Source organism: Peromyscus maniculatus, chromosome 6 (assembly GCF_049852395.1).
Source record: "Peromyscus maniculatus bairdii isolate BWxNUB_F1_BW_parent chromosome 6, HU_Pman_BW_mat_3.1, whole genome shotgun sequence".
Classification (NCBI taxonomy): domain Eukaryota; kingdom Metazoa; phylum Chordata; class Mammalia; order Rodentia; family Cricetidae; genus Peromyscus; species Peromyscus maniculatus.
The window spans coordinates 129,917,261-129,924,196 of NC_134857.1; positions in this window are offsets into that span (position 1 = coordinate 129,917,261).

The window sequence follows — 6,936 nt, forward strand, 5'->3', positions numbered from 1 at the left end:
GTTCCAGAAAGCATGTGTCTTGTGTTTGGTATGTGCCCTGCACCATTCTAGGCTCAAGGGAAGATCATGAAAAAAAAAAACTATAATGATAAAAGAAATAATTAAAAAACAAAGATGTAGCATTCATGAAGTTTAGTGTCTTTGTGAGAAACCAGAGGAATATGAAGTAAGCATACAACATTAAAGGGAGGCTTGGTGCATGAGTCAAACCACACAGAATAAAGGATAAGAGTTGTCTCAAACAAACAAACAAAACAAAAACAAAAAAAGCTAAGCAGCATATCTCTAGAAAGAATGCTTAAAATATTCTAGAATGAAATATTTGAGGAAGCCATGAAACTTTGTGAGAACAGAATGCCAGGTATATGAGGCAAGATAAATCCTACAAGCTAGCACAAAAAGAAAGTGGGAAAGAAAATGGAAACAAGGGATGGCGTAAGAAGAAGGCAGAGCCCAGTGGACTAGGGACTTGAGAAGCCATTGTATTGAGTTTAAATGTATGTGACTAGAAGCCACTGGAAGTCTTGAAAGTGATGACTTGTTTTAAGATTTTGGAAGACACCTTGACTTCCAAATGTGGAATAGATTAGAAGGTGGGGCATGGAACTGGGAAACCATCTGGAAGGAATTGAAGTAGGAAGATGATAAAATGAATGACTAAGCTGAGAGAGATGAACAATATGAATCTCATCAAATTCAAGATCAATTTTAAAGTTAGAGCCTTGCTGCTACACTATGTGAGCATGTGAGGTAGGGAGGGCTGCAAAGGAAAACTTAAGGGATTTGTTCATGTTCCTCAGGAGGGAGCAGTTCTCTCTCCCCCCCCCCCTTTTCCTCGCTCTCATTTTATCTATGAAAAATATTGATTTCACTAAGCATTCGGGTAGGAAGTGAGTTCATAGCTGTGTAAATACATTTGCAATTTGAGAGTCAGTGATCACTGATCATTCTGAAAAGGTAAGGGTTTCATTGAATCCTTGAATTCCCAGTGACATAAAGGAAAGTGTAGAGAAGGCAGGTTCAATTGTTGAACACTTGGGTCCTATAACAACAAAATAAGCAAGAAAAGAAGTCAGCGTGGAAGTAATTTTAATTGTATCCTTCAAAATTATAATAATTCATCTCTTTTAGTGGCAAGCAAATATACTATTGTTATTCTTATGCTGCAAATTACCAAATATGTTTCTAATTTACTCTTGTATCAGAAATATCCTTTCTGAATATACCATATGCCAAACACACATAACTGCTGAATGAATATCTACTTGAAAACATTTTTGTAATTTGGTGAAGAAATTTTAAAGAATGTATTTAGGAAAAAAAGTAAATATTACAAAATAAATTAATATGTTGAAATATAATGATGATGTATTTTTCTTCAAATTGAAAGTTTTACTTTTTTCTTTAAGTTTCCAATACTTGATATTTATAGTCCAACTGTATTTGTTTGCATCTGTATTAAACCATCTTCGTATTCTATTCCTTCTTTCAGTAGAGACCAGGCCCTATTTCTGTGATGACTTCTGTTTGTGTCACCAACTACCATCACACAGATCCACCCTCTCCATACATAGACCAGTTTGTAAGGACTGATAGTCACAGTCCATTGGCTCAATGAGTCCTTTTTCATGTTCTGCACAGCATATAATAGTAAACGCTATAGATAGTCTGCAGACTCTGGGATAGCACACCTCTGCCTGCAGGCAGGTATCTGCAGATGATAGGCTGCAGGTGTTTGCCTGCAGGAACTCATTGAAAGTCAATGCAAATGAGGCCATTTTCTCTAGCAGAAGACATTAACCTGCAGGAACCTTGTAGGCACAGGTGTATTTTGGGACCATAATGGTGTACTTCTTAAACATATGCATAACACTATACATTAATCATAAATACTAGGTCAACAAAGTGAGGAACACCCAGTAAAGTTGGGGAAAGAGAAGTCATACAAGTAGTATGGTCCAGCTTGAGAGAATGTCTGTGTTCACTCCCTTCCATATAAGCTCCATGTCCACTACCAAACTAGCTCTTGTTCGGCCGTGATTGTCAAAAAAGAAAGTCTCAAGAAATGTTAAGACATTGTGAGGAACAAAAAATAAAAGAAAGCTCAATGTAACTCATTTGGAATTCTGCTGCAAAATTAAGCACAGCAATACTATATTTTAGCTAAGCTTCAAAAACAATCAAAATTTGTTGTTTTGTTGTTGTTGTTCCTGAATTATACAAGTAACCCATGCTAAGCCTCAAGATTCTACAAGGTCACGTTGAGCTGCAAATCCGAAGACGAATTGAAAGAATGTTCCACATTTTCTGATTTTTAAAATTGTTATCACTTTCCATTGCATTTTATTAGTGAAATCTGTAAAAGAATCTCACCTTGATCCCAAACTAACCACTTCATGGTGATCTTTTTCTAAGCAAGACTACTTTTTAGTGTTTTTTAGTGCATGTTCTCCATGGTTACATTCATGCTGACATACTGCCTTAGGAATCTGCCATTTAAATTGAGTAAGATTCCCACCACCACCTTTTCTTTTACAGTATCACTTTCCCAACCTAAGAAATGCATTGTCTATTTCCCATACACCTTCTCACTCTTGCCTTCACAACATGTGCTCTGATTGAGTCAAACTATCACAAATCCTTAAAATGAAAGCCTTCTTTGAATGCTCACTGGAAATGAATGCATGTGATTTTTCTTAAAATTTAAGACAGTATAGGCGGTGGTTGAAAAGAAGCTACAAGGCCTTAAGCTTATCTTGCAATATTCAAATTAAAATATACATTTGACATTTGGAGGGGATTTAACTCTGCTAACGTTTCATATGCATGTGGGTGCTTAATAAATAATTTTTGGTGATGGGCCAGAACCATGCTGCATATAGGGACTGTGCATATGCTCTTTGATGTTAATGAAGAAGCATATGTTTAACAACACTTCCCTCAAAGCTTGGGACATATTGCCTCCACCCTTTACTGAACATCCCCTCCCAAAAGGCATCCTCATCTTGAAATAGAAGTGCTTTAACATCTAGGAAAGTTCTCTTGCGGTTCTTCTTCATGCTTGCCAATAGTGTAACCTTCAAAAACACAAATCTGATAGTGACTGTGTTGCTTAAAAGCTTTCGCGATCTGTCACAGGGCACCTGGGACCTTTCCCACATTTACAAGCTGACTCTTATGCAGTTTTCTTGTCTTGGTTTTCACAGGGCTCCAAAGCAGGCTATTAATAGTTGTATTGTTCACCGTTCTCTGCACACATCATGAATTTTCACACCTCAGGGCTCTTTTTAGTACTATTTAATCAGCCTGGAATGTGTTTTCTAAACTTCTCTACATGCTAAAGTTGACTTAGACCAGGATTGTGTTTTTGGAGCATTATTCCCAGACTCCAGGGCCCTTTACTGCTCCATTCTGATTAATTTCAGTTAATTTCCAAGTAGGCTACTTGGATTTGTACTCACATACTGTCCTGGTTTTTCTGTACAGAGTCGGGGGATATAGCACAGCCACAGAGATTGCTAGGTTTACACCATGACTTTGAAAATATTCCTCTCATCTGCTCAGCTAATTCTGGATCCTTGATCTTATTAAGTAGTTTTAGGAAATAGATTTAATTTCATGACATAATATGCTTTTGTAGGAGGAAGTTGATCACTACACATGAATAACATAGTAATTTGTAAAATAATACATGCACAGAAAGGTGAAACATGGTCAGTTATATGAGTTCTCAGGGTCAGGAATAAATATTTTAAACAGTGAATATATACTGTTGCAGAGAAGTGGACAAGTTTATTTGATGCATGATATTTTTTCATATTATAGTATATCCTGTGATAATTGCATAGACACATGGAACCAAAATGATCAAGTCAGGATGATTGGCAAGTCTCTCTTCAGATGGTTATATTTTTTGCCTGGCTTCTTTTTCTTCTCATTACTTTGAAATATGAAATATTTTTAGAATTATTAGTTACCCTTCTGTGTTGTGAAACATTAGAACATTTTTTCTATATAGCTGTTTTCAGTGTAGTTAGTTTAGCACCTTCTGCGGTTCCCACACCCATCCTGTCCCCTGGTCACCATTATTCTCTCTAATTTTGAGAAATCTTTTCAATCTTATACAAAATGACTTAATAACAAGTGAAATTTGTCTCTTTTTGTGCCCAGCTTATTTCATTTAATGGGATGTTCTCCAGTTCTATTCATGTGTTCATATTTAACAGAATTTCCTTCTTTGTGACTGAATAACATTCACATTGTATGGATGCCTTTAAACAAGTTGGTTGGTTGCTCATCTTGGCTGTGGTGGACAGTGGTTTGATACAATGACTTGATTTACTTTGAAAACACACCAGGTGGTAGAGTTGTTGGATTACATGTCAGTTCTGCCTTTCATTTCTTGTTTGTTTTGCTTTGCAGAGAGTCCATACTGTTACTGTTTCTTTTGTGGCTATGCTAGTCTCCATTTCCCTATGTCGATGGCATTTATTCTCTTCTTTCTTCATTTCCTCACAAACACTTTTTATTTTGCTGTTTGTGTTAAGCTTTTTATTATTTGCTTTTTTCATAAGTTTTTGCTTAAAATTTAAATGGCCTTAAACTTGTTATGCTAACGTCTTAAATTTATATTTTATTTTGATCTTGTCAATCTCTGCATCTCTCCTTCTGTCTTCCTAAATTCTCCTCAACCCTTTCCTCCTACCTCCCAACTTTATGCTCACTTTTTTGTTTTGTTATTTAATTTGTGCTGTTCAGACATCTTAGGAGCATAGCATGAAGATCCTTGAGCCCTTATATCTCCAGAAAAACCAAGAATGTTAAACACACAGGACAATCTTTCCAACGGGAAAGATGAAAGAACATGTTCTTTCATCCAGAGAATTATAAATGATTAACTGCCTGATGATCTACATAATCTGGTGAGCCAGGTCATATCAAGCTCTTCCAACCAAGACCCAGGTGGCTAGTAATCAAAAGGACCCTTATAGCCAGAGGCTCTCCAAGCTCCCACAATCAGGACCAGAAGTGGATAATAACCCAAATGACCTCTACAATATCTATTTGACTGAAACCATGCCAGACCCTTAGGCCCTTAAGCCAGTAAAGGTAGCATATTTCTAGAACCACTCTTCTTGGAAGACATGAAATGTACCCACAATTGAGTTTTAATGTAATTATGCCTTTTTCTATACTGAGGATTGTATTACACCAGGAAACTTTTTTTTCTAATTTTCCTGTGCTTAGCTTAAATACATTGGGAACAAACTGCCTCTTATTAGACTCCTCACAGTCTGATCCAGGTTGACAAAGTCAATCTGCATGGGATTTTCACTGTTGTCTCTTTGAGAGGTTTGCTTCCCTGTGTGACACCTTCAGGGTCCCCCTCACATACACACATCCGTGTGGGGCCAGCCACTGGAGCATGAATGATGTAATATAAGCCATATCTTAAAGGAAATTGATTCTTCCATCTCAGTAACTATCAACTGCCTATAACTCCTCACCTTGGGATGGAGACTCATGAGCTATTCCCTGTCCCTGTTGGAGTATTGATTGGCTTGATCTTATGCAGGGAATCATAGCTGCTATAAGTGGTCTGTTTTAATAATAAGGCCAAATTTATTTCTATATACTTTCTCACATATAAAACTGTTTCTTTCCTTTAGAAAATTTATACATTTTAATATATATCAAAATGTTATACATTTGTGTATCGTACATTTTTAAATCTTACCTTGTCCTTTACATTGTAAAATCTTATGTCTATGCAGGTGCTCTGTAAGTTATGGGTTGCTTTTGACTTATACTTAGGCAGCTATCATTTGTTTTTGTTGTTGTTGTTATAGTTACAAGTGTTTCTGTGTGTTCTTTTAAACATATATCTGCCTACATTTGGTACACCAAAAGTTAAGGTCCATTTTTATCAATGTGAATAATTAGTTATTAGTTGAGAAAAGTGGCTTCACCTAAATGTAATAACAGATTTATCAAATGTATTCTATTCAACACAGATTTCACCCATTGCTTCTTCATTCAATCAAAACCAAGGAGGGAAAATGTAAATATTAAATACCAGAGCTCTCAATTTGTTTTTAAATTACTCCTTACTAAGGTTTTTCAAACCTTTAGCTCATGTAAGAAGAGACACTGCCTTGGACTTGATATATTTCTTTTTCTTAGCAACCAATAATCTTCCCAGATCTCTGACTGAGAAAACACACAGGCTTCCATGAGATAGTCTCATTTTTGGCCCCCTTTTCTCCTCTTCCTTTTCCTCTCTTCCTCTGTGCTCAGTCCACTCCTGCTCTAGTCCGCACTTATTTCTTCCTCCCCTTTCTCTTTCTTCATTTTGTTGTTAAGGTAACCTAGTTAAAGTTTACTTCTGTTGCTGCCTTGCTGTTTCTCGGGAGTCAAAGGCAGAGTTCCAGGGCTCTTGATGACCTGCAGTGGTAACTCTCCTTTACATTACAGATGAGGAGCCTTTTTGTCAGAATTGGAAGGCTGTTGCTATCTGCAGGGCTCAGAGGCATTCTGCTTTCTTTTGAGTGTCTTTCATTCTCTGAGCAGTTGTTTCTGTGAATAGACAGCTACTTATCATTTCTTTTCATGCTACTATTTGCTGCTCCTCAGGCAGAGAAAGCAATACTCTTTATGAGAAGAAAGGACAACTCCCAGCATGTGAATACTTCATTAAGCATGTCCTCCTGGAATACCAGACTACCAATATCTCTGGCCACACAGCAGCCTTTGACTATTTTACTTTCTCCTACCAGTTGTAGGTTTTATTCTGACCTGTGGTGGACTAATAATGTGTCTTATATGCACTTTTTTTTTCCTTCTGGGAAGGAATGTGAGATATATGTAGTAAGAAAGTATTCACTGTTGATCCTGTGCTCTGAGTAGATTATGAAGCCCAGTTTAATTGTTTTACCA